Source organism: Oncorhynchus keta, chromosome 18, assembly GCF_023373465.1.
Source record: "Oncorhynchus keta strain PuntledgeMale-10-30-2019 chromosome 18, Oket_V2, whole genome shotgun sequence".
NCBI classification, from domain to species: domain Eukaryota; kingdom Metazoa; phylum Chordata; class Actinopteri; order Salmoniformes; family Salmonidae; genus Oncorhynchus; species Oncorhynchus keta.
Window position 1 is genome coordinate 10,449,758 of NC_068438.1, and position 27,742 is coordinate 10,477,499.

At 53.3% G+C, this 27,742-nt stretch overlaps 1 pseudogene; it reads left to right on the plus strand.

Annotated features, from left to right (window-relative positions):
* Positions 1 to 22,531, plus strand: part of LOC118397244 (sodium-dependent serotonin transporter-like) — a 56,988-nt pseudogene extending 34,457 nt beyond the window's left edge.
* Positions 22,532 to 27,742: the final 5,211 nt, after the last annotated feature.

Consider the following 27,742-nt stretch of genomic DNA (forward strand, 5'->3'; position numbering starts at 1 on the left):
AGGAGTCAAGAGAAGTCCGGGGAGGAGAGGAGTCAAGAGAGAAGTCCGGGAGGAGAGGAGTCGGGGAGAAGTCGGGGAGGAGAGGAGTCGGGGGAGAGAAGTCAAGAGAGAAGTCGGGGGAGGAGAGGAGTCAGGAGAGAAGTCGGGGAGGAGAGGAGTTGGGGAGGAGAGAAGTCAAGAGAGAAGTCGGGGGTGGAGAGGAGTCGGGGAGGAGAGGAGTCAAGAGAGAAGTCGGGGAGGAGATGAGTCGGGAGGAGAGAAGTCAAGAGAGAAATCGGGGAGGAGAGGAGTCAAGAGGAGTCCGGGGAGGAGAGGAGTCAAGAGAGAAGTCCGGGGAGGAGAGGAGTCGGGGGAGAAGTCGGGGAGGGAGAGGAGTCGAGAGAAGTCCGGGGAGGAGAGGAGTCCGGGGAGGAAAGGAGTCAAGAGAGAAGTTGGGGGAGGAGAGGAGTCGAGAGAAGTCCGGGGAGGAGAGGAGTCCGGGGAGGAAAGGAGTCAAGAGAGAAGTTGGGGGAGGAGAGGAGTGGAGTCGGGGGAGGAGAGGAGTCGGGGGAGGAGAGGAGAGGAGTCGGGGAGGAGAAGAGTGGAGTCGGGGGAGGAGAGGAGTGGAGTCGGGGAGAAGAGGAGGGGAGTCAGGGGAGGAGTGGAGTCAGGGAGGAGAGGAGTGGAGTCAATCGAGGAGAGGAGTCAGGGGAGGAGAAGAGTGGAGTCGGGGGAGGAGAGGAGTGGAGTCGGGGGAGGAGAGGAGTGAAGTCAGGGGAGGAGTGGAGTCAGGGGAGGAGAGGAGTGGAGTCGGGGGAGGAGTGGAGTCAGGGGAGGAGAGGAGTGGAGTCGGGGGAGGAGAGGAGTCGGGGGAGGAGAGAAGTGGAGTGGAGTCGGGGGAGGAGAGGAGGGAGTCGGGGGAGAAGAGGAGTGGATTCCGGAGAGGAGTGGAGTCGGGGGAGGAGCAGAGTGGAGTGGAGTCGGGGGAGAGGAGTGGAGTCGGGGAGGAGTGGTGTCAGGGAGGAGAGGAGTCGGGGGAGGAGAGGAGTCAAGAGAGAAGTCCGGGGAGGAGAGGAGTCGGGAGAGAAGTTGGGGGAGGGGAGGAGCCGGGGAGGAGAGAAGTCAAGAGAGAAGTTGGGGGAGTAGGGGAGTCGGGGGAGGAGAGGAGTCGGGGGAGGAGTCGGGGGAGGAGAGGAGTCGGGGGAGGACAGGAGTCGGGGGAGGAGAGGAGTCAAGAGAGAAGTTGGGGGAGGAGAGGAGTCGGGGAGGAGAGGAGTCAGGAGAGAAGTCGGGGGAGGAGAGGAGTCAGGAGAGAAGTCGGGGGAGGAGAGGAGTCAAGAGAGAAGTTGGGGGAGGAGAGGAGTCAAGAGAGAAGTCGGGGAGGAGAGGAGTCAAGAGAGAAGTTGGGGGAGACAGGAGTCGGGGGAGGAGAGGAGTCAGGAGAGAAGTCGGGGGAGCAGAGGAGTCAAGAGAGAAGTTGGGGAGGAGAGGAGTCAAGAGAGAAGTTGGGTGCGGAGAGGAATCGGGGAGGAGAGAAGTCAAGAAAGAAGTCGGGGAGGAGAGGAGTCAAGAGAAGTCCGGGGAGGAGAGGAGTCAAGAGAGAAGTCCGGGAGGAGAGGAGTCGGGGAGAAGTCGGGGGAGGAGAGGAGTCGGGGGGAGAGAAGTCAAGAGAGAAGTCGGGGAGGAGAGGAGTCAGGAGAGAAGTCGGGGAGGAGAGGAGTCAAGAGAGAAGTTGGGGAGGAGAGGAGTCAAGAGAGAAGTCGGGGAGGAGAGGAGTCAAGAGAGAAGTTGGGGGAGGAGAGGAGTCGGGGAGGAGAGGAGTCAGGAGAGAAGTCGGGGGAGCAGAGGAGTCAAGAGAGAAGTTGGGGGAGGAGAGGAGTCAAGAGAGAAGTTGGGTGCGGAGAGGAGTCGGGGAGGAGAGAAGTCAAGAAAGAAGTCGGGGGAGGAGAGGAGTCGGGGGGAGAGAAGTCAAGAGAGAAGTCGGGGGAGGAGAGGAGTCAGGAGAGAAGTCGGGGAGGAGAGGAGTTGGGGAGGAGAGAAGTCAAGAGAGAAGTCGGGGGTGGAGAGGAGTCGGGGAGGAGAGGAGTCAAGAGAGAAGTCGGGGGAGGAGAGGAGTCGGGGAGGAGAGAAGTCAAGAGAGAAATCGGGGGAGGAGAGGAGTCAAGAGGAGTCCGGGGAGGAGAGGAGTCAAGAGAGAAGTCCGGGGAGGAGAGGAGTCAAGAGAGAAGTCCGGGAGGAGAGGAGTCGGGGAGAAGTCGGGGAGGAGAGGAGTCGAGAGAAGTCCGGGAGGAGAGGAGTCCGGGAGGAAAGGAGTCAAGAGAGAAGTTGGGGGAGGAGAGGAGTCGAGAGAAGTCCGGGAGGAGAGGAGTCCGGGAGGAAAGGAGTCAAGAGAGAAGTTGGGGGAGGAGAGGAGGGAGTCGGGGAGGAGAGGAGTCGGGGAGAGAGAGGAGAGGAGTCGGGGAGGAGAAGAGTGGAGTCGGGGGAGAGAGAGGAGTGGAGTCGGGGAAAGAGGAGTGGAGTCAGGGGAGGAGGGAGTCAGGGAGGAGAGGAGTGGAGTCGGGGAGGAGAGAGAGTCAGGGGAGGAGAAGAGTGGAGTCGGGGGAGGAGAGGGAGGGAGTCGGGAGAAGAGGAGGAAGTCAGGGAGAGGAGTGGAGTCAGGGGAGGAGAGGAGGAGTCGGGGGAGGAGTGGAGTCAGGGAGGAGAGGAGGAGTCGGGGGAGGAGAGGAGTCGGGGGAGAGAAGTCAAGAGAGAAGTCGGGGAGGAGAGGAGTCAGGAGAGAAGTCGGGAGGAGAGGAGTTGGGGAGGAGAGAAGTCAAGAGAGAAGTCGGGGGTGGAGAGGAGTCGGGGAGGAGAGGAGTCAAGAGAGAAGTCGGGGGAGGAGAGGAGTCGGGGAGGAGAGAAGTCAAGAGAGAAATCGGGGGAGGAGAGGAGTCAAGAGGAGTCCGGGGAGGAGAGGAGTCAAGAGAGAAGTCCGGGGAGGAGAGGAGTCGGGGGAGAAGTCGGGGGAGGAGAGGAGTCGAGAGAAGTCCGGGGAGGAGAGGAGTCCGGGGAGGAAAGGAGTCAAGAGAGAAGTTGGGGGAGGAGAGGAGTCGAGAGAAGTCCGGGGAGGAGAGGAGTCCGGGGAGGAAAGGAGTCAAGAGAGAAGTTGGGGGAGGAGAGGAGTGGAGTCGGGGGAGGAGAGGAGTCGGGGAGGAGAGGAGAGGAGTCGGGGGAGGGGAGAGGAGTGGAGTCGGGAGAAGAGGAGGGAGTCAGGGAGGAGTGGAGTCAGGGGAGGAGAGGGAGGGAGTTGGGGGAGGAGAGGAGTCGAGAGAAGTCCGGGGAGGAGAGGAGTCCGGGAGGAAAGGAGTCAAGAGAGAAGTTGGGGAGGAGAGGAGTGGAGTCGGGGAGGAGAGGAGTCGGGGGAGGAGAGGAGAGGAGTCGGGGAGGAGAAGAGTGGAGTCGGGGGAGGAGAGGAGTGGAGTCGGGGAGAAGAGGAGTGGAGTCAGGGGAGGAGGGAGTCAGGGGAGGAGTGGAGTGGAGTCGGGGAGGAGAGGAGTCAGGGAAGAGAAGAGTGGAGTCGGGGAGGAGAGGAGTGGAGTCGGGAGAAGAGGAGAGAAGTCAGGGGAGGAGGGAGTCAGGGGAGGAGAGGAGTGGAGTCGGGGAGGAGTGGAGTCAGGGGAGGAGAGGAGTGGAGTCGGGGGAGGAGAGGAGTCGGGGGGAGAGAAGTCAAGAGAGAAGTCGGGGGAGGAGAGGAGTCAGGAGAGAAGTCGGGGGAGGAGAGGAGTTGGGGAGGAGAGAAGTCAAGAGAGAAGTCGGGGGTGGAGAGGAGTCGGGGAGGAGAGGAGTCAAGAGAGAAGTCGGGGGAGGAGAGGAGTCGGGGAGGAGAGAAGTCAAGAGAGAAATCGGGGGAGGAGAGGAGTCAAGAGGAGTCCGGGGAGGAGAGGAGTCAAGAGAGAAGTCCGGGGAGGAGAGGAGTCGGGGGAGAAGTCGGGGGAGGAGAGGAGTCGAGAGAAGTCCGGGGAGGAGAGGAGTCCGGGAGGAAAGGAGTCAAGAGAGAAGTTGGGGAGGAGAGGAGTCGAGAGAAGTCCGGGGAGGAGAGGAGTCCGGGGAGGAAAGGAGTCAAGAGAGAAGTTGGGGAGGAGAGGAGGGAGTCGGGGAGGAGAGGAGTCGGGGGGAGGAGAGGAGAGGAATCGGGGAGGAGAGGAGGGAGTCGGGGAGAAGAGGAGTGGAGTCAGGGGAGGAGTGGAGTCAGGGGAGGAGAGGAGTGGAGTTGGGGGAGGAGAGGAGTCAGGGGAGGAGAAGAGTGGAGTCGGGGGGAGGAGAGGAGTGGAGTCGGGGAGAAGAGGAATGAAGTCAGGGGAGGAGGGAGTCAGGGGAGGAGAGGAGTGGAGTCGGGGGAGGAGGGAGTCAGGGAGGAGAGGAGTGGAGTCGGGGAGGAGAGGAGTCGGGGAGGAGAGAAGTGGAGGGAGTCGGGGAGGAGAGGGGAGGGAGTCGGGGGAGGAGAGGAGTGGATTCCGGAGAGGAGTGGAGTCGGGGAGGAGCAGAGTGAGTAGTCGGGGGAGAGAGAGAGGAGTCGGGGAGGAGTGGTGTCAGGGAGGAGAGGAGTCGGGGGAGGAGAGGAGTCAAGAGAGAAGTCCGGGAGGAGAGGAGTCGGGAGAGAAGTCGGGGGAGGAGAGGAGTCAAGAGAGAAGTTGGGGAGGGGAGGAGTCGGGAGGAGAGAAGTCAAGAGAGAAGTTGGGGGAGTAGGGGAGTCGGGAGGAGAGAAGTCAGGAGAGAAGTCAGGGGAGGAGAGGAGTCAGAGAGAAGTCGGGGGAGGAGAGGAGTCAAGAGAGAAGTTGGGGGAGGAGAGAAGTCAAGAGAGATGTTGGGGAGGAGATGGGGAGGAGAGAAGTCAAGAGAGAAGTCGGGGGAGGAGAGGAGTCAGGAGAGAAGTCGGGGAGGAGAGGAGTCAAGAGAGAAGTTGGGGGAGGAGAGGAGTCGGGGAGGAGAGAAGTCAAGAGAGAAGTCGGGGGGAGAGGACTCGGGGAGGAGAGAAGTCAAGAGAGGACTCGGGAGGAGAGGAGTCAAGAGAGAAGTTGGGGGAGGAGAGGAGTCGGGGAGGAGAGGAGTCGGGGGAGGAGAAAAGTCAAGAGAGAAGTTGGGGGAGGAGAGGAGTCGGGAGGAGAGAAGTAGGGGGAGGGGAGAAGTCGGGGAGGAGAGAAGTCGGGGAGGAGAGAAGTCGGGGGAGGAGAGTAGTCGGGAGAGGAGAGAAGTCGGGGAGGAGAGTAGTCGGGGGAGGAGAGAAGTCGGGGGAGGAGAGAAGTCGGGGGAGGAGAGGAGTCGGGGGAGGAGAGAAGTCGGGGGAGGAGAGAAGTCGGGGAGGAGAGGAGTCGGGGAGGAGAGGAGTCGGGGGAGGAGAGAAGTCGGGGAGGAGGAGGAGTCGGGGAGGAGAAGTCGGGGGGGAGAAGTCGGGGAGGAGAGTCGGGGAGAGGAGAGAGTCGGGGGAGGAGAGAAGTGGGGAGAGAGAGTCGGGGAGGAGAGAAGTCGGGGAGGAGAGGAGTCGGGGGAGGAGAGGAGTCGGGGAGGAGAGAAGTCGGGGGAGGAGAGAAGTCGGGGAGGAGAGAAGTCGGGGGGAGGAGAGAAGTCTGGGGGAGGAGAGAAGTCGGGGAGGAGAGAAGTCGGGGAGGAGAGAAGTCGGGGAGGAGAGAAGTCGGGGGAGGAGAGAGAGTCGGGGAGGAGAGAAGTCGGGGAGGAGAGAAGTCTGGGGAGGAGAGAAGTCTGGGGAGGAGAGAAGTCGGGGAGGAGAGAAGTCTGGGGAGGAGAGAAGTCTGGGGAGGAGAGAGTCGGGGGAGGAGAGAAGTCTGGGGAGAGAGTCGGGGAGGAGAGAAGTCGGGGGAGGAGAGAAGTCGGGGGAGGAGAGAAGTCGGGGAGGAGAGAAGTCTGGGGAGGAGAGAAGTCGGGAGGGAGGAGAGAAGTCTGGGAGGAGGTCTGGGAGAGAAGTCTGGGGAGGAGAGAAGTCGGGGAGGAGAGAAGTCTGGGGAGGAGTCGGGGAGTCGGGGGAGGAGAGAAGTCGGGGAGGAGAGAAGTCGGGGAGGAGAGAAGTCTGGGGAGGAGAGAAGTCGGGGAGGAGAGGAGAGAGAGTCTGGGGAGGAGAGAAGTCGGGGAAGGAGAGAAGTCTGGGGAGGAGGAGGGGAGGAAGTCGGGGAGGGGGGAGGAGAGAAGTCGGGGGAGGAGAGAAGTCTGGGGAGGAGAGAAGTCGGGGGAGGAGAGGAGAGAGAATCGGGGGAGGAGAGAAGTCGGGGAGGAGAGAAGTCGGGGAGGAGAGAAGTCGGGGGAGGAGAGAAGTCTGGGGAGGAGAGAAGTCGGGAAGAGGGGAGGAAGTCGGGGAGGAGAGAAGTCGGGGAGGAGGGGGGGGAGGAGAGAAGTCGGGGGAGGAGAGAAGTCTGGGGAGGAGAGGAGTGGAGGGGAGGAGAGAAGTCGATTCCGGAGGAGAGGAGTCGGGGGAGGGAGGAGTGGAGAAGTCGGGGGAGAGAGAGTCGGGGAGGAGAGGAGTCAGGGAGGAGAGAAGTCGGGGAGGAGAGGAGTCAAGAGAGAAGTCCGGGGAGGAGAGGAGTCAGGAGAGAGAAGTCGGGGGAGGAGAGGAGTCGGGGAGGAGAGAAGTCAGAGAGAAGTCGGGGGAGGAGAGGACTCGGGGAGGAGAGAGAAGTCAAGAGAGGAGATCGGGGAGGAGAGAGAGTCAAGAGAGAAGTTGGGGGAGGAGAGGAGTCGGGGAGGAGAGGAGTCGGGGAGGAGAGAAAGTCAAGAGAGAAGGAGAGAAGCAAGAGGGTCGGGGGTGGAGAGGAGTCGGGGGAGGAGAGAAGTCGGGGAGGAGAGAAGTCAAGAGAGAAGTTGGGGGAGGAGAGGAGTCGGGTGAGGAGAGGAGTCGGGGAGGAGAGAAGTCAAGAGAAGTTGGGGGAGAAGTAGGGGAGGAGAGAAGTCGGGGAAGGGAGAAGTCAGAGAAGTCGGGGAGGAGAGGAGAAGGAGAGGAGTCGGGGGAGAGAGAGAAAGTCGGGGAGGAGAGAAGTCGGGGGAGGAGAGAAGTCGGGGGAGGAGAGAAGTCGGGGGAGGAGAGAAGTCGGGGGAGGAGAGAAGTCGGGGGAGGAGAGGAGTCGGGGGAGGAGAGAAGTCGGGGGAGGAGAGAAGTCGGGGGAGGAGAGAAGTCGGGGGAGGAGAGAAGTCGGGGGAGTCGGGGGGAGGAGAGAAGTCGGGGGAGGAGAGAAGGCGGGGAGGAGAGAAGTCGGGGGAGGAGAGGAGTCGGGAGAGGGGAGAAGACGGTGGAGGAGAGGAGTCGGGGGAGGAGAGAAGTCGGGGAGGAGAGAAGTCGGGGAGGAGAGGAGAGGAGAGTCGGGGGAGGAGAGGAGTCGGGGGAGGAGAGAAGTCGGGGAGAGAGAAGTCGGGGAGGAGAGGAGTCGGGGAGGAGAGAAGTCGGGGAGGAGAGAAGTCGGGGAGGAGGAGTAGTCGGGAGAGGAGAGAAGTCGGGGAGGAGAGAAGTCGGGGAGAGAGAGAAGTCGGGGGAGGAGAGAAGTCGGGGAGGAGAGAAGTCGGGGAGGAGAGTAGTCGGGGAGGAGAGAAGTCGGGGGAGGAGAGAAGTCGGGGAGGAGAGAAGTCTGGGGAGGAGAGAAGTCGGGGAGGAGAGAAGTCTGGGGAGGAGAGAAGTCTGGGGAGGAGAGAAGTCGGGGAGGAGAGAAGTCTGGGGAGGAGAGGAGTCGGGGAGGAGAGAAGTCGGGGAGGAGAGGAGTAGGGGGAGGAGAGAAGTCGGGGGAGGAGAGAAGTCTGGGGAGGAGAGAAGTCGGGGGAGGAGAGAAGTCGGGGGAGGAGAGGAGTAGGGGGAGGAGAGAAGTCGGGGAGGAGAGAAGTCTGGGGAGGAGAGGAGTCGGGGAGGAGAGAAGTCGGGGAGGAGAGAAGTCGGGGAGGAGAGGAGTCGGGGGAGGAGAGAAGTCGGGGAGGAGAGAAGTCGGGGAGGAGAGAAGTCGGGGAGGAGAGGAGTCGGGGAGGAGAGAAGTCGGGGAGGAGAGAAGTCGGGGAGGAGAGAAGTCGGGGAGGAGAGAAGTCGGGGAGGAGAGGAGTCGGGGAGGAGAGAAGTCGGGGAGGAGAGAAGTCGGGGAGGAGAGGAGTCTGGGGAGGAGAGAAGTCGGGGGAGGAGAGAAGTCGGGGAGGAGAGGAGTCGGGGGAGGAGAGAAGTCGGGGAGGAGAGAAGTCGGGGAGGAGAGAAGTCGGGGAGGAGAGAAGTCGGGAGGAGAGAGAGAGAAGTCGGGGAGGAGAGAAGTCGGGGAGGAGAGAAGTCGGGGAGGAGAGGAGTCGGGGAGGAGAGAAGTCGGGGAGGAGAGAAGTCGGGGAGGAGAGAAGTCGGGGGAGGAGAGGAGTCGGGGGAGGAGAGAAGTCGGGAGGGAGGAGAAGAAGTCGGGGGAGGAGAGAAGTCTGGGGAGGAGAGAAGTCGGGGGAGGAGAGAAGTCAGGAGAGGAATGGAGTGGCATATCCAGAGAGACAGATAATATGAACTCTCTCCGACCCCTTCAGCGCGTTCCTCATGAAAGTCTCTGCATCCCCTTGTTGTGATGATGTCCAGCTCTCTGTAATGGAAATTGTCACATTTCCCACAGAAATGCCAGCATGCTAAGAAACGTGATGTTATGTAAATCTCTGTTGTTTCCAAATGTCATCTCCGACTTGAGTTGAACTTGAGTTAGCTTGAAATAGACAGTGCAAGTGAGCATCGACCAGCGCCACAACACAGAACACACCTTCATCTCAATCTTTCTTCTCATCTGGTCGGAGTCTGGTCATAGTGGTAGTGTAATCAGTCCAATGCCGGGGTCCACCACTTGCCTCGTCGCTCTCTCTACCCTACTCTCTGCCTCCTCTTATTCATACCTGTGTTAATCCTAACGTAAAAACAAACTCTCCTCTCTCCGTCACAAACTCTCTCCTCTCTCCGTCACAAACTCTCTCCTCTCTCCGTCACAAACTCTCTCCTCTCCATCACAAACTCTCTCCTCTCTCCGTCACAAACTCTCTCCTCTCTCCGTCACAAACTCTCTCCTCTCCATCACAAACTCTCTCCTCTCTCCGTCACAAACTCTCTCCTCTCTCCGTCACAAACTCTCCTCTCTCCGTCACAAACTCTCTCCTCTCTCCGTCACAAACTCTCTCCTCTCTCCGTCACAAACTCTCTCCTCTCTCCGTCACAAACTCTCTTCTCTCCATCACAAACTCTCTCCTCTCCATCACACTCTCTCCTCTCCATCACAAACTCTCTCCTCTCCATCACAAACTCTCTCCTCTCCATCACAAACTTTCTCCTCTCCATCACAAAATGTCTCCTCTCCATCACAAACTCTCTCCTCTCCATCACAAACTCTCTTCTCTCTCGTTCCACCAGTTATTATCTTCACCATCTAGATGGTGATTATAGGACATTATAAACGGGCTGTACAGGTTCATGACAAGTCTGACGATGCATTATAATAACTGCATTGTAATGCATTATACCTGTACAGTCGTTAATTCTCTCTCTCTCTCTCTCTGTCTCTCTCTCTCTCTCCCTCTCCCTCCTCTCTCTCTCTCTCTCTCTCTCTCTCTCTCTCTCTCTCTCTCTCTCTCTCTCTCTCTCTCTCTCTCTCTCTCTCTCTCTCCCTCCCTCCCTCCCTGTAGGTGTGGGCTTCGCCATCTGCATCATAGCGCTGTACATTGCGTTCTACTACAACACCATCATGGCGTGGGCCCTGTACTACCTGCTGGCGTCGTTCCGGCCCACCCTGCCCTGGACCACGTGCTCCAACCCCTGGAACACGGTCAACTGTCTCCGCTACCTGTCCACCGACAGCAACGTCACCTGGACCAACACGTCCACCTCGCCCGCCGAGGAGTTCTATACGTAAGTCAAGACCATGTAAGTGCAAAAGGCAGGGCGGAGGGACGAGCACAGAGATGCCAGCGACAGCGGAGGAGAGAGGGGTAGACGGCATGATGGGCTCGATAGAGAAGAGGGAGTCGAGACGGGGCAGAGTGACTGGATGGGTGGATGAAAGGCAAGTAGGGAAGGTGGACAAGTGGAGGGAGATAAGGCGGATTGACGGGAGGTGAAACGAGAGGGATTGATGGAGGAGGCAGTGAGTGAAACATTGAGGAGGGATGTTTCCTATAGGGAATGCAGACGGTAGACAGGCTACACTTTCAAACAATTCTAGTTGTTTCAGCTAATTAGTATTAACGGGTTCCACCTCTTGTCAGTTAAAGTGTTACCTGAACTTGAACGGTTAAGTCGACCCAAACGTAGCTCCAACTTGAGAAAACTTAGGTGGAAATGATGACCCGCCAAAAAAACGCGCTTCTTAACACCCGCCCGGTTAACCCGAAAGCCAGCTGCACCAATGTGTCGGAGGAAACACCGTTCGAGTGACGACTGAGGTCAGCCTGCAGGCGGCAGGCCCGCCACAAGGAGTCGCTAGAGCGCGATGAGCGCTAACCCGGACCACGCTGGGCCAATTGTGCGCCGCCCTATGGGACTCCCGACTTAATCACTACTTTTAACAGAGCTGATACAGCACAGTTGAAATCAGTCATTGAACGAGACATGGTGGCCTAGCAGGAAGAATGGAGGCTGGTGGGCGGAGCTATAGGAGGACGGGCTCATTGGAATGGAACAGAGTCAAATGTGGTTTCCATATGTTTAATGTGTTTGATACCGTTCCATTCCAGCCATTACAGTGAGCCCGTCCTCCTACAGCTCCTGTCCAACATGTACGTTGAAAGAATTGTATGTCAAAATCCCTGTGTGTGTGTGTGTGTGTGTGTGTGTGTGTGTGTGTGTGTGTGTGTGTGTGTGTGTGTGTGTGTGTGTGTGTGTGTGTGTGTGTGTGTGTGTGTGTGTGTGTGTGTGTGTGTGTGTGTGTGTGTGTGTGTGTGTGTGTGTGTGTGTGTGTGTGTGACTTGTTCCACAGCCTTTTTGAGAGAGACCGAGAGTTCTTTTAGCCAAGTTAACTTATACCCTTCTTCAGTTGTTTTATTTAGTTAATGTAACCTTTATTTAAACGAGGCACGTCAGTTGGATCAGCATCACGCATCTACAACATGTTTGTTCAGTTTGTAGCCTTGTCGTTTTCATTTGATCCGTCTCTTGCCTACTCCCTTCTCCATCTCTTGCCTACTCCATCTCTTGCCTACTCCATCTCTTGCCTACTCCATCTCTTGCCTACTCCCTTCACGTCCTTCCTTTATGACCCTGGAAATCACATAAAAACTTGCACAGTGTGTTTATTTAGCGTACCGAAGCTAAATACGCTTTCAGAATGCCATCAAATGATGCTCATACTGTACGTACCTGCTACGAGCAGCCTGCCAACCTCAGATGTACGAGGGCTATTCCTTTTCTCTCTTGATCATTTCCACGTAAATGGCTCCTTTCTCTGTTATTCTGTCTCATCCTCCTCTTCTCAACCTTCTTTCCCTCATCTCCCCCTCTCCTCAACTTTCTTTCTCTCATCTCCCCCTCTCCTCAACCTTCTTTCCCTCATCTCCCCCTCTCCCCCTCTTCTCAACCTTCTTTCCCTCATCTCCCCTCTTCTCAACCTTCTTTCCCCTCTCCCTCTCCCCTCTTCTCAACGTTCTTTCCCTCATCTCCCCTCTTCTCAACCTTCTTTCCCTCATCTCCCCCTCTTCCTCCTTCTTTCCCTCATCTCCTCCCTCTCCACAACCTTCTTTCCCCTCCCCCTCTCCACAACCTTCTTTCCCTCATCTCCCCTCTCCCCTCTTCTCAACCTTCTTTCCCTCATCTCCCCCTCTCCACAACCTTCTTTCCCTCATCTCCCCCTCTCCCCCTCTTCTCAACCTTCTTTCCCTCATCTCCCCTCTCCCCTCTTCTCAACCTTCTTTCCCTCATCTCCCCCTCTTCTCAACCTTCTTTCCCTCATCTCCCCCTCTCCTCAACCTTCTTTCCCTCATCTCCCCCTCTCCTCAACCTTCTTTCCCTCATCTCCCCCTCTCCCCCTCTTCTCAACCTTCTTTCCCTCATCTCCCCCTCTCCTCAACCTTCTTTCCCTCATCTCCCCCTCTCCCCCTCTTCTCAACCTTCTTTCCCTCATCTCCCCCTCTCCTCAACCTTCTTTCCCTCATCTCCCCCTCTTCTCAACCTTCTTTCCCTCATCTCCCCTCTCCTCAACTTTCTTTCCCTCATCTCCCCCTCTCCTCAACCTTCTTTCCCTCATCTCCCCCTCTCCTCAACCTTCTTTCCCTCATCTCCCCCTCTTCTCAACCTTCTTTCCCTCATCTCCCCCTCTTCCCATCTCCCCATCTCCCCCTCTTCTCAACCTTCTTTCCCTCATCTCCCCCTCTTCTCAACCTTCTTTCCCTCATCTCCCCATCTCCCCCTCTTCTCAACCTTCTTTCCCTCATCTCCCCCTCTCCCCCTCTCCCCATCTCCCCCTCTCCCTCCCCATCTCCCCCTCTTCTCAACCTTCTTTCCCTCATCTCCCCCTCTCCCCATCTCCCCCTCTTCTCAACCTTCTTTCCCTCATCTCCCCCTCTCCCCATCTCCCCCTCTTCTCAACCTTCTTTCCCTCATCTCCCCCTCTCCCCCTCTCCCTATCTCCCCATCTCCCCTCTCCTCATCTCCCCCTCCCCCATCTCCCCTCTCCCCATCTCCCCTCTTCTCCTCACCTTCTTTCCCTCATCTCCCCCTCTCCCCAACTCCCCCTCTTCCTCAACCTTCTTTCCCTCATCTCCCCCCCCTCTCCCCATCTCCCCTCTTCTCAACCTTCTCTTTCCCTCATCTCCCCCTCTCCCCTCTCCCTATCTCCCCATCTCCCCTCTTCTCAACCTTCTTTCCCTCATCTCCCCTCTCACCTCTCCCTATCTCCCCATCTCCCCTCTTCTCAACCTTCTTTCCCTCATCTCCCCCTCTCCCCCTCTCCCTATCTCCCCATCTCCCCCTCTTCTCAACCTTCTTTCCCTCATCTCCCCCTCTCCCCTCTCCCCATCTCCCCATCTCCCCCCCATCTCCCCATCTCCCCTCCCCATCTCCCCATCTCCCCCATCTCCCCATCTCCCCCTCTCCCCATCTCCCCATCTCCCCCCATCTCCCCATCTCCCCTCTCCCCATCTCCCCATCTCCCCTCTTCTCAACTTTCTTTCCCTCATCTACCCCTCTCCCCTCTCCCCCCATCTCTCCCCATCTCCCCCTCTTCTCAACCTTCTTTCCCTCCCCATCTCCCCTCTCCCCATCTCCCCCCTCTTCTCAACCTTCACTTTCCCTCATCTCCCCCTCTCCCAATCTCCCCATCTCCCCTCTCCCTCATCTCCCCATCTCCCCATCTCCCCCTCCCCATCTCCCCCTCTCCCCATCTCCCCATCTCCCTCATCTCCCCATCTCCCCTCTCCCCCTCTCCCCATCTCCCCATCTCCCCCTCTCCCCATCTCCCCTCTCCCCATCTCTCCCTCTTCTCAACCTTCTTTCCCTCATCTCCCCCTCTCCCCCTCTCCCCCTCCCCATCTCCCCATCCCCCCCTCTCCCCCTCTCCCCCTCTCCCCCTCTCCCCCTCTCCCCATCTCCCCCTCTTCTCAACCTTCTTTCCCTCATCTCCCCCCTCTCCCCCCTCTCCCCATCTCCCCATCTCCCCATCTCCCCCTCCTCCCATCTCCCCCTCTCCCCATCTCCCCATCTCCCCCTCTCCTCATCTCCCCATCTCCCCCTCTCCCCATCTCCCCATCTCCCCATCTCCCCCTCTCCCCATCTCCCCCTCTCCCCATCTCCCCCTCTTCTCAACCTTCTTTCCCTCATCTCCCCCTCTCCCCCTCTCCCCCTCTCCCCATCTCCCCCTCTCCCCCCTCTCCCTCTCTCCCCATCTCCCCCTCTCCCCATCTCCCTCTCTCTCCCTCAACCTTCTTTCCCTCATCTCCCCCTCTCCCCCTCTCCCCCCCTCTCCCCATCTCCCCATCTCCCCCTCTCCCCATCTCCCCCTCTCCCCATCTCCCCATCTCCCCCTCTTCTCAACTTTCTTTCCCTCATCTACCCCTCTCCCCCTCTCCCCATCTCCCCATCTCCCCCTCTTCTCAACCTTCTTTCCCTCATCTCCCCCTCTCCCCCTCTCCCCATCTCCCCATCTCCCCATCTCCCCCTCCCCCTCTCCCCATCTCCCACCTCCTCCCCCTCTCCCCTCTCCCCCTCTCCCCATCTCCCCCTCTTCTCAACCTTCTTTCCCTCATACCCCCCCATCTCCCCTCTTCTCAACCTTCTTTCCCTCATCTCCCCCTCTCCCCATCTCCCTCTCCCCCTCTCCCCATCTCCCCCTCTCCCCCTCTCCCCATCTCCCTTCTCTCCCCTCTCCCCCATCTCCCCATCTCTCCCATCTCCCCTCTCTCTCCCCATCTGCCACTCTCTCCCTCTCCCCATCTCCCCCTCCTCCCCCATCTCCCCCCCTCTCTCCCCATCTCCCCCTCTCCCCCTCTCCCCCTCTCCCCATCTCCCCCTCTCCCCATCTCCCCTCTTCTCAACCTTCTTTCCCTCATCTCCCCCTCCCCCCTCTCCCAACTCTCCCCATCTCTCCATCTCCCTCTCTCCCCATCTCCCTGTTTGACTCTCCCCATCCCTCTCTCTCACCCCTCCCTCTCCTCATTCCTCTCCCCTGATCCCTCTTTAACCTCTCATCCCTCTCCTCGCCTCATCCCCCATCCCATCCCATACCCTCCTCTCCTCATCCATTTTGCTCATCCCTCTCTGTTCCGTATAGGCGTCAGGTACTGCAGGTACACCTGTCTCCAGGTCTGCACCAGCTAGGCAGTGTGAGTTGGCAGCTGGCTCTCTGCCTCCTGTTCATCTTCACCATCGTCTACTTCAGCATCTGGAAGGGAGTCAAGACCTCTGGCAAGGTGAGCAGAGGGATGGACAAACAGTAGATGATAGTCGGTAAATACTGTCAAATCTGTTTCTCACTGATGTCTTTTATTCATACGTGCCCATCTCTCTTTTCCTCTCTTTCTCTCTCCCCCACCCATCTCTCTCTCTCTCTCTCTCCACCCTCTCTCTCCCCCACTCCCCTCTCTCTCTCGCTCCTTCCCTCCCCCTCTCTCTCTCCCCCACCCCTCTCTCTCTCCCTCCCCCACCCCTCTCTCTCTCCCTCCCCCACACCCTCTCTCTCTCTCCCCACCCTCTCTCTCTCTCCCCCACCCATCTCTCTCTCTCTCTCTCCCCCTCTCTCTCTCCCCCACTCCCCTCTCTCTCGCTCCCTCCCTCCCCCTCTCTCACTCCCCCACCCCTCTCTCTCCCCCCCTCTCTCTCTCCCTCCCTCCTCTACCTCTCTCTCTCTCCCTCCCCCACCCTCTCTCTCTCTCTCCCCCTCTCCCCCCTTTCCCCTCTCTCTCTCTCTCACTCCCTCCCTCCCCTCTCTCTCTCCCCACCCCTCTCTCTCTCCCTCCCCCACCTCTCTCTCTCCCCTCCCCCACCCTCTCTCTCTCGCTCCCCCCTCTCTCCCCCACCCTTCTCTCTCAGGTGGTGTGGGTGACAGCCACCTTCCCCTACCTTGTCTTGCTGGTGCTGCTCGTTCGTGGGGCCACTCTGCCCGGGGCCTGGAGGGGCGTGGTCTTCTACCTCAAACCTGATTGGGGAAACTACTCAGCACCACAGTGAGTTAGCCAACTATTGGTGTAGGTTTCCAGCCAATCTTGTGTCATCATACAACATGCTGACACCGAATCTTTCTGCCTGATGTCTTCCTAATCCCTAGTTTGTCTCTCACACTCTCCCTCTCCCCCTCTCTCTCCCCCCCTCTCTCTCTCTCTCTCTCTCTCTCTCTCTCTCTCTCTCTCTCTCTCTCCCCCTCTCTCTCTCTTTTCTCTCTCCCCCTCTCCCTTTTCTTTCTCCCACTCCTCCCCCCCTCTCTCGCCCTATCTCTTCCTCTCACTCCCCTCCTCTCTCCCTCCCTCTCTCCCTTTTCTCTCTCTCTCCCTCTCGCTCCCCTCCTCTCCCCTCTCACCCCTCTCCCTCTCCCCCCTCTCTCCCTCTCCCTCCTCTCTCCCGCTCTCTTTCTCTCTCCTTCTCTCTCCCCCTCCCTTTAACTGTCCCTCTCTCTCTCTCCCCCTCTCCCTCCCCTCTCCCTTTTCTCTCCCTCCCCATCTCCTTCTCACCCTCTCTCTCTCCCCCCGCTCTCTCTCTCCTTCTCCCCTCTTCCCCCTCTCTCACTCCCTCTCTCCCCCTCTCTCTCTCCACCTCTCTCCCTCTCTCCCCTCTCTCTCTCCTTCTCTCTCCCCCTCTATCCCCCCCACCCCCTCTCTACCTCTCCCCTCACTCTCTCTCCACCTCCCTTTAACTCTCCCTCTCTCTTTCCCTATTTCTCTCCCTTTCTCTCTCCCTCTCTCCCTCCCTCTCTCCTCTCTCTCTCAACCTATCCCCCCCCCCTCTCTCCCTCTCCACCTCCCTTTAACTCTCCCTCTCTCTTTCCCTATTTCTCTCCCTTTCTCTCTCCCTCTCTCCCTCCCTCTCTCCTCTCTCTCTCAACCTATTCCCCCCCCTCTCTCTCCCTCTCTCTCTCCCCCAGGTATGGATTGATGCTGCAGCTCAGATCTTCTTCTCTCTGGGGCCAGGTTTTGGGGTGCTCCTGGCCTTTGCCAGCTACAACCCCTTTCACAACAACTGCTACAAGTCAGACTCCATTTCTCTTGATACAGTACAATCTGTTTATGAGCCTGCCATGTGAAATGTATTTATGTTGCCTGTGACTCGTTGTTAATCCTCTCTCTTCTCCTATCACCCTCTTTCTGTCTCTATCTTTCTCCCTCTCTCTCTACCTCCTTTTCTCTTCCCCTCTCACCATCCCTTTATCCCCCTCTCTCAGGGATGCGTTGCTGACCAGCTCGGTGAACTGCCTGACCAGTTTCCTCTCTGGGTTTGTCATCTTTACTGTGCTCGGCTACATGGCTGAGATGCGCAAAATAGGAGTGGAGACCGTAGCCAAGGATGCTGGTAAATCAATCAAATCCCAAATTGAAAATGTACTTTTCATATGTAGCAGTTGTTGTACGATTGATTTATTTTACATCAGGGCCCATATTCATAAGAGTCTCAGAGTAGGAGTGCTGATCTAGGATCAGGTGTCCTCTCCCTTCGCTTGTAATCTTATTCAATATGATCTTAAGGATACGGCTGACTACTGCCCCCTTTGGAGGAATTGCGTGCCCATAGTAAACAGAAAACAAATCTGTCCAAAATTGCTAATATAAGCATATAATAATAATTATTGAATAGAAAACACTCTAAAGCTTCTAAAACCGTTCAAATTATGTCTGTATGTAAAGCAAAACTCTCAGGGCAGCCATTCTCCCAAACTCTCTCTTGTCATCAGAAAAGTTGGCCCAACTTTGACGTCATCGCCCCCACCCTTCCCAAGCAGCTACAGACCTGGGAACAGTTTGTATGTCTTCAGCTGCTTTCAATGGGGCTTGCCATTGTGAGAATCGCGTGACCACGAGACTTTTGGCGGGCTGAAACCTCCGGGTCACGCGAAAAAATAAGTACTCTCATGCGCGCGGACGCTCCAGAGCTCTCTTTCTTCCAGGATTGACCAAACGATGTGGGTGTTTCTGTTCGTGCTAAGGATTGTTTTCCACGTTTATAACATGCTTTAGCTTGATTCTGCACTTAGTTTGACCAGTTTAGTCGACATATAATATGTAATTTTGAAGTTTTGGTGCGCATCCACTAGAATTTTGGCTGCATTTCGACCGGAATTTGTCGCGTTTGATAACCTAAAGACACAGACTTCAAAACCAAACAATGTTTTTGGTTAAGTATAACCCCTTCCAGGTCTTCTGATGGAAGAACATCAAAGGTAAGGGAATATTTATGTGGTAAATTTGGGTTTCTGTGGACTCCAAGATAGAGGAGCCATAATGCTAATTTCTGAGCGCCGTCTCATATTATAGCCTAGTGAACGAATTCTGTAACGTTAAAAATAAATGTAACACAGCGGTTGGATTAGGAAGAGGTGTATCTTTCTATCTATGTGTAGAACATGTATATTTAGTTAAAGTTTATGATGTGTATTGCTTGTTAGCTCCGTCAGATAACGTCTGCTATCATCATTTCTCCGGACATTTGAGTAGCATTTTTTGAACATGCCGTCATTGTAAACAGAGATTTATGGATATATATAGCATATTATTGAAAAAAACATAAATGTACTGTGTAACATGTTATATTACTGTCATCTGATGAAGATTTCAAAAGGTTAGTGAATTATTTTTCTTTTAATCCTGCGTTTGTCTTGATTGCATATTTTGTTCAACTTGGCTATGCAAATTAGCTGTGTCTTCGGTGGTGGTTTGACATAAATATGTGCTATGTTTTCGTCGTAAAACATTTTAGACATCTGACTTGCTGGGTAGATGAACAAGGTGTTTATCTTTCATTTGAGCTATTGGACTTGTTAATGTGTGGAGGTTAAATATTTCTAAGAATATTTTTGCATTCCATGCGCCACCGTTCCAGCTGAACGTGGGAGGGGTAGTTCCCAAATGGGAACCATAACCGCCTTCTGGTTAAAGGCCCAGTGCAGTCAAAAACATGATTTTGCTGTGTTTTATATATATTTCCACACTATGAGGTTGGTATAATACTGTGAAATAGTGAAAAGGATGATAATGCCCTTTTAGTGTAGGAGCTGTTTGAAAAGAGCTCCTGAAATTTCTGCCTGTTCTGCTGGGATAGAGGTTTGGCCTTCCATGGTGACATCACCAATAAGAAAGAGCACCAAACCTCTACCAATAACAGCTCGTTTTCAGTTTCCCCCTCCCCACTCAGACCACTCCCAGACAGTCCTTGCTAAATTCTTGCTTGAGAAATTGCTCTTTGCTAGAAAGTAGGAGTGGGTGACCAGGTCCTAGATCCAGCACTCCTACTCTGAGACGCTTTGGGAACACAAGCCCAGATAGTTCAGAGGTTATCTGAGCTCAGACATCTGGCAAGTGAGTACCGACCAGACCGTGGAGAGTCCTAAGGTAAGAAAGAGAGTTCAAAGAGAGGACATAACAAATTCTCTGCTACGGTTCTAGTTACTCTCGCCTCCATCAAGACAGGACTAAGTGCTCACTATTCCTTTTTGATCAAGGCCCAACACCATATATAACATCCTCAGGGACCCGTATGGAAATAATTACGATGCCTTAAGTGGTTTCAAACATGAAAGAGGACCGTTAAGATGCCACATTTCCACCATGTGTGTGTGTGTCTGTGTGTGTGTGTGTGTGTGTGTTCCCTTTCCTAACGTGTTGACTGTCTGTCTTCTGCCAGGTCCCAGTCTGCTGTTCATCATCTATGCTGAAGCCATCGCCAACATGCCCGCTGCCACCTTCTTCGCCATCATCTTCTTCCTCATGATCATCATGCTGGGGCTGGACAGCACGGTCAGTGGCACACACACACACAGTATGCACACAGAATTATTAGACTGGTTTTCAAATCGATTAAAGTGTGTTTTTGATCAGTTCTCCTTTCTTACATAAATGTACTTCTATTATGTGTACTAGTTTATTGAGTGTGTTGAGTGTGTATTCAGCCAGGCTCTGAGTGTTGGTGGTGGGGGGAGAAATAGGTTGAGAGAGAGAGGAGAGAGGGAGGGAGGGAGAGAGGGAGAGAGAGAGAAAGGGAGAGAAATAGGGAAAGAGAGAGGGAGAGTTAAAGGGAGGTGGAGAGAGAGTGAGGGGAGAGGTAGAGAGGGGGTGGGACAGTTTGTGTCTTTGCCTGGTTATAGAGATTCTCTCTCTCTCTCTCTCTCTCTCTCTCTCTCTCTCTCTCTCTCTCTCTCTCTCTCTCTCTCTCTCTCTCTCTCTCTCTCTCTCTCTCTACTGGCTCCTATTCCATCTCTCTCCCTCTCAATTACATTTCAATTTAATGTCTCTCACATCTTGTCTCCCTGTGTAGTTTGCCGGTCTGGAGGGGGTGATCACGGCCATGCTGGATGAGTTCCCCCAATTGTTGTCTAGGAGGAGGGAGTTGTTTGTCCTGGGTCTGGTGTGTGTCTGCTACCTGGGAGCGCTCTCCACCCTCACCTACGTGAGTCTCCACTCTACCTAGCCTCGGTCCCACTCCCACTCAGCCTCGGTCCCTCTCCCACTCAGCCTCGGTCCTTCTCCCACTCAACCTCGGTCCCTTTCACACTCAGCCTCGGTCCCACTACCACACAGCCTCTGTCCCACTCCCACGCAGCCTCGGTCCCACTCCCACCCAGCCTCGGTCCCACTCCCACCCAGCCTCGGTCCCACTCCGACCCAGCCTCGGTCCCACTCCCAAGCAGCCTCGGTCCCACGCAGTCTCGGTCCCACTCCCACGCAGCCTCGGTCCCATTCCCACGCAGCCTCACTCCCACTCGGGAAACAAGTCGAAAATAAGCTCCGGTGGAACATCAGCAGTATATACTGTATAAATGTCTCTATAGCGTTTGTCTCTGTGGCTTGTTTCCCAACACCCATGCGTTTCTCTGGAACTCTGTTTTAGGGAGGTGCGTTTGTGGTGAAACTGTTTGAGGAGTACGCCACAGGACCTGCTGTCATCACCGTGGTCTTCCTAGAAGTCATCGCTGTTTCCTGGTTCTACGGTAAACGGCTGACAATGATATTGTTGACAAGGCTCACATAGTCTGACATTCTTTGGATTCAGCTTTTTTTGTTTGTTGTTGATTTAAGGGATGTGTGTTTGTGATTGGTTTGTAGCCTGTCTGCCCTAGACTGTCTGCCCTAGACTGTCTGCACTAGACTGTCTGCACTAGACTGTCTGCCCTAGACTGTCTGCCCTAGACTGTCTGCCCTAGACTGTCTGCCCTAGACTGTCTGCACTAGACTGTCTGCACTGTCTGCACTAGACTGTCTGCACTAGACTGTCTGCCCTAGACTGTCTGCACTAGACTGTCTGCCCTAGACTGTCTGCCCTAGACTGTCTGCACTAGACTGTCTGCCCTAGACTGTCTGCACTAGATATTTCTAGTTTGGGACAACGAAGACACTGGATAGATTGATTGATTGATTTCTATTCCATATTGAGACTAAAGTGTGTGTGAGTGTATGTGTTTCATCGTGTGTGTGTGTCAGGCACCAGTCGTTTCTGCGCTGATGTCAATATGATGCTGGGCTTCTCCCCTGGACTATTCTGGAGGGTGTGCTGGGTAGCCATCTGCCCCATCTTCCTACTGGTGAGCCCCCCTCACACACAGACACACAAACACCGGCACTATATTCCTATTCGAAACACAACCACATCTATGTCTCATCTCTCCTCAGTTCATCATTGTCAGTTTCCTGGCGTTCCCCCCGGAGGTCAAGTTGTTTGACTACATCTACCCACCCTGGACCACAGTTCTGGGCTACTGCATCGGAGTGTCCTCCTTCATCTGTGTACCAGCCTACATGTTGTACCACCTGCTCACTGCCAGAGGGACCTTTAAACAGGTAAGAGCCTCCAGAGGGCTTGGGGAGGGCCTCTCCCCCTCCAGTCCCCCTTCCGTCCCCCTCCAGTCCCCCTCCAGTCCCCCTTCCGTCCTACTAACAGAGAACACAATCAAAGGGAGAGATGCAGAGAGTAGGAATACAAGCCACCACGGCTTCCAGAACTTACGGTTCAGACACTCGTACGTGCAAGCACAAAACACACACAAAACACACACAAACACACACACGCTAACATAGACAAGCGACAGACACCGCAGCACCTGCACACTGTCACGTTGCCAAGCCAGAAAACAGCTCCTTGTTTGAGAAGCCAGACCAACATCAAACATGCCTTGTACACACAGCCCCTCCCTCCCTCCTCTCCCTGCCTTTGATGAACCTGTCATCCAATAAGCCCAGTGTTTGCCCCAGTGCCTCACCGCACAATGGGACTGAAAGACAATGTCAGCAGAGGGGTGTGTGTGTGTTACGTGTGTGTTCTGGTCGTACATCTGTGTTAGTGTGTGTGTGTGTTACGTGTGTGAGCGTTGTATGCCTAACCTGCCGCTGCGGCCAGTGAGTGTAGACAGACGGATCAGAGCGAGGTCAGGATGACATGAAGTCTGTGTGACAGCGCTCAATAACAACGATCTGTCGGGTTACGCCACAGTTTTACCAGGCACCACTTCTTGCGCTCAGACTACCAGAAATCTGTCACTTTCAATGGAAGCAGACGCAGGAAAGCGACTGTGCAATAACGACTGTGCAATAACCAATCCGAGGAAAGGAGGGTCTCGCTTGATAGCTTTGACACTGTGCTGGATAGGCTAACAGCCAACGTGCCAATTTGCATGTTGTTTGGAAGATTCCACACGAAAACTTCTTGTGTTACAAGGTGAACCCAACCCTCAATGACAGTGGCTTAGATGAAATAACTCTGGTGTCCCCTCCTACCCCTCTCTTCTCTGTCCTGCCCTTCCTCCCTTCCTTATCCCTCAGCGTCTCCTGAATGGCATCACCCCTGTACCCAGTGGGCCTCACAGTGACATTATCATCACCCACACCGTCTGACCCAGTGGTCTGACCAGGCCGACTACACCACCCTCTGCTGGACATAGAGCACAACTGCAGGACGGGGAGGGTCGTCGTCGCCCCCACACTTCTCCTCCAGAACCCCCACAGCAGACTGCCGAAGCACAGAGGCACCCTGTTTATCCCACTTACCCCAGGGCTGAGGTGGGGGCGCTGGGCCACACTGTCTGCAGCATCCCACACCCCTCCTCCGTCGTCTCCCTCCTGGCTCATTCTGTTAGCGGCTAATGTCGTCACTGGTTTCATACTGGGCCACGCTGGTCAGAGCATTTCAACCAGACAGAGGGTTTTTAGATGCCACAGCACAATGGCATGTGTACTGTTATTGAAGCGTAATGTTGCCTTTCAAGTCTATACCTGTCCATTACAATTGGAATCCATCCACACAGTATGAGGCATAAACATACACGCTTCCTTGTCTCTGATCTGTCAGGTCCACGAAACAATGTTTATATCACGAGCAAACAGTTATATCCTTGTTTCATGAGTTCTGCTTTCAGATGTTTAGCTGGGCATTGATTGCAAAATGCAGGTATATTTTTTAAGCTTCTCTATGAAACCAAATATTCTACAGGTATTTCCAGATGTGAGCTGTTGTCCTGCTTTAGGATGACTTGGTGGGAGCTTGTCAGTGTTTCGGGATTGGTGAACCTATGAAGGGCCTTGATGATGAGTGTCAGAGCGTCTCCGCACTGCAGTACTGATTATGCTCTGTAAGCGTAGCCAAGATGTTGGGGGACATAGAGACCCGTTCAGAAGAGAAAACAGGGCTTTGTCCAGTTATGTAGGGGGATTCTTTAGCTGCAGTATGGAAGGCTCTGGTGCACGCGTGCGCAGGCCCTGTGCAGATCAGAAGGAGGGGGTTATATTATCGCAATGTAAGATGTATATTTTTTTGAAATAATTATTATTGCTGTCAAATCTATACGCTCACGTGTTTGTTTATCTCATTTACTCTAAACGGACATGCTGATTTTAGTTTGATTTAGTTTCTTAATATGTAAAACACCATTTCCACGCGAACTGCCTAGATCGGGAACCCAGTATTGAACACAACTATGTTCATCTCCTTCATCTCCGTCTCTCAGTCTTCAAGGATGTGTCTAAAAACAGGTATCGGCCTTTACTTTCAACCAAATAGTCTGTTGTGTGTTGGAATGGGAGTCGTAGTATGACGTGTGTATTAAGTGAGTCTTGGTGTCGGTGTGTGTCTCTTTGTTCTGTGAATACTTGTCTACTCTCTTGAATGGATTATGTTTGTGTGTGTATCAGACCAGGGTGCAAATACTTTAGGGAATCTTTCAAGTACTGTGTGTTTTCTTTGGCCTGCCTAGTGCCAGATGGGCGGGGTTTGTTTTAGCCTGCCTCGTGCCAGATGGGCGGGGTTTGTTTTATCCTGCCTCGTGCGAGATGGGCGGGGTTTTACAGGATTGCGACTGTTCTATCGGTTCCGTTGAACCAGGCAAGCTCAATCAAATCTGAAGTATTTGAAACGATTTCAAATAGTATTTTAATTGGGGATTTGTGTACGTGTGTCTAAGCGTGCATACCTTGCGAGCGTGCATACATGAGTGTGCGTGTATACACGTGTGTGTGTGTGTGTGTGTGTCAGCGTGCATGTGTGTGTACATTATGAACTGAAGTAGCAGTGTCATACTCTGTCAACTTTGTCAGTGTGTGTAACCTGTGTGTGTGTAACCTGTGTGTGCATGCCAGTGTGTGTAACCTGTGTGTTCATGCCAGTGTGTGTAACCTGTGTGTGCATGCCAGTGTGTGTAACCTGTGTGTGCATGCCAGTGTGTGTAACCTGTGTGTTCATGCCAGTGTGTGTAACCTGTGCTTCAGCTTGCGTCTGCGATGTGACCTTGTCTTGTTCCTCTCCAAAATATCCAATGAAGATGATAAAACCACTCCCTCGTACCTCTCGAGCCTATATAATGTATGATCTATGTATGTCTGTTAAAGATTGTATTGGGAAATAAACCTGTATAGAAGAAAGATATACATATTATATGAATGAATAAATAAATAAAGTGAAGATGTAAATGAGTAGCTATGCCTCTTGCATTTTTTCCCCCCCATAATGCTTTTGTAATACTGTTTTGTATGTTTTGTAACATTGTAACACTTGAATTGGGTTCATTTCTGAGATTACTTAAGGAATGCCGAGGGCACAGTTAGACAGTTAGTTTAATGCCGAGGGCACAGTTAGACAGTCCATTTTCTGCTATACATATTCCACCACTAAGGGCAGTAGCTAGGGCCAGGTGCTTGATGCACCAGAAAGGCTTGATAAGTGATTGCTCAAAGGAGTGGGTGATTGGCAGGTAATTAGTTATTGGGAGATGGGTCAAAGATGATTGATTATATTGACAAGATAGACAGCAACACAATTAGACCCAAACAAATCATGAGAAAACAAACAGATCATCACTTGACACATTGGAAGGAATTAACAAGAAAACTGCGCAAACTAGAATGCTATTTGGCCCTAAACAGAGAGTACACAGTGGCAGAATACCTGACCACTGTGACTAACCCAAACTTAAGGGAAGCTTTGACTATGTACCGACTCAGTGAGCATAGCCTTGCTATTGAGAAAGGGCAGACCTGCCCACACAATGAGGTGGAAACTGAGCTGCACTTCCTTACCTCCTGTCAAATGTATGACCATATTAGAGACACATGTTTCCTTCAGATTATACAGATCCACAAAGAATTCAAAGACAAACCCGATTTTGATAAACTCCCATATCTACTGGGTGAAATACCACAGTGTGCCATCACAGAAGTAAGATTTGTGACCTGTTGCCACAAGAAAATGGCAACCAGTGACCAAACACCATTGTAAATACAACCCATATTTATGTTTATTTATTTTCTCTTTCGTACTTTAACAATTTGCACATTGTTACAACACTGTATATATACATAATATTACATTTATAATGTCTTTATTCTTTTGGAACTTCTGTGAGTGTAATATTTACTGTTAATTTGTATTGTTTATTTCACTTTTGTATATTATCTACTTCACTTGCTTTGGCAATGTTAACATATGTTTCCCATGCCAATAAAGCCCCTTGAATTGAATTGAATAGTCGAGGGACCGCTCTAACAATGGAAATACATGTCCTCAAAGATGGAAGGTAGGCGGGAGGAGGCGGGATCAGGTGGGACAATTCTAGCCAATAAGAGGGCACATAAGCATGTGAACAACAGGCACAACTCTGATAAAGGCAGCGGTACAAACACTTAAAAGACACACCCTCGTCCACTTACCCTTGCCTTGGGGGAATCCCCGTCGCCATCTTGGAGGGAGGTCTAAATGATTAGCCACGCAGTTGAAGTTTGCAACGTAAGCCCCTCAGCCCTCGTGTTTAGTCGGCTTTGAGAGTGTACAATTATGTTCACTCCGGGCCCTGAAACTCCCTATAATTCAATTCGTGACGATTGTACATCCGCTAAGAAAACTCTGCGAAAACTTAAAAACAGCATCAATGTAGAAGTCAACATACAAGTGTAAGTAAAAACGAATGCAAATAAGTCAACAAAAATGTCCCTACTATGTAAAAAGTTAATATGTTTTTGTTTGGTTATCTCTTGGAAATTGTAGAAATAAGGCATTTCCCTTCTTCAGAAGTTCCAGCAAGGCAGGATAACTTTAGTTAGCTTATTAATTTGCTAGCTATCATACAGTAGGTGTATGTTAATAATGAGATATTTAATGTAAGTAGACATGCCACCATAATTGACTATAGCGCATACAAAGCGCCCACAGGTTACCCCACGTCCATTTAGTTCAGTGCATTCCTTACAACCTAACCATCACAAAACGTCTATTTGATCAAACAAGCTTCACGTAGCAAATGAGCAATACCATTTTTTGTTGACCAAATTGATTGGCTCATGGCCAACAAGCATAAAAGTATTAGTTAGTCCAAATAGTTGCAAACGGTTGTATTTTGCAAAGGAGAGTTTCTATTGGACAAATTCAGGTAGGCCCCTCCTTGTTTCGTTCGTTTTCGTTTTGCAACAAATCGGCTTAACGACTATGCCCCCATCTATCATGTGTGTAGACGAATAAATTATCGAAGTCATTTCCTTAGTAGGTGTGACATCAGAGGTCAGCATGTGGGAGAAGTCGGAGCTCAGGGCTGATAGTTTCCCACTAGTAATTACCAGTTGAAGCGAAGCCCAAGTGGATTTCCCCCAGTCGTATGTGGTAACTACCACATACCCACTTATGAACGATGCGTTACATTTCTCACCAAGAACAGATTAAGCATCTTGAAGCAATTACGCAAGATTTTAGTTCTGGCTTTCTGAGATGAATTCTCAAGTAAAAACACACGGTCCTGTTGGTCACCCCTTGTGTCACGACTTCCCGAAGTTGGTCGCTCTCTTTGTTCGGGCGGTGTTCGGCGGTCGACATCACCGGTTTTCTCGCCGCCACCAATCCACTTTTCATTTTCCATTTGTTTTGTCTTCATTGCATTCACCTGGTTTCCATTCCCATAATTATATGTTCCTTATTTAACCCTCTGGTTCCCCCATGGTTTTGTGCGAGTTTGTTCGTTGTAAATTGGTCTGTATTGGCGAGCTTGATTATTTTCCTTCTTGGAATATTTGTTTGTCTTGAGGAATGTTACGTGAATTACTCATCTCTGTGCCCTGCGCCTGACTCCGCCTGACCTGCTACACCTAGACACCTTACACCTTGGTCCTTAGGCTACAAAAAAGTGGTAGAGATGACTTGTATTCACGGTTGTCTCCCCTCTATTCCAGGGCTCACACTACATGATTATGAGGTTTGTTTGTATTTTGACCGATGTGTTTGGATTCGCTGCTTTGTTTTCTGAAGATAATGCTTGATTATTCTCACCCTCTGTACTGTTGTCCTGAATGGGACCAGCTCAACACCACAGTGTAGAGAACAAGAGAAAATCTACAGAATACAATTTAAAGGTGCAACCTGCAATACTTGCTGCCTATTCAACAAACTCACCTCAATCAGCCTGACTAACCGGTGTCTGTATGTAGCCTTGCTACTTTTATAGCCTCTCTACTGTATATAGCCTCTCTACTGTATATAGCCTCTCTACTGTATATAGCCTCTCTACTGTATATAGCCTGTCTTTTTACTGTTGTATTTCTTTACCTGCCTATTGTTCACCTAAAACCTTTTTTGCACTATTGGTTAGAGCCTGTAAGTCAGCATTTCACCTGTTGTATTCGGCGCACGTGACAAATAAACTTTGATTTGATT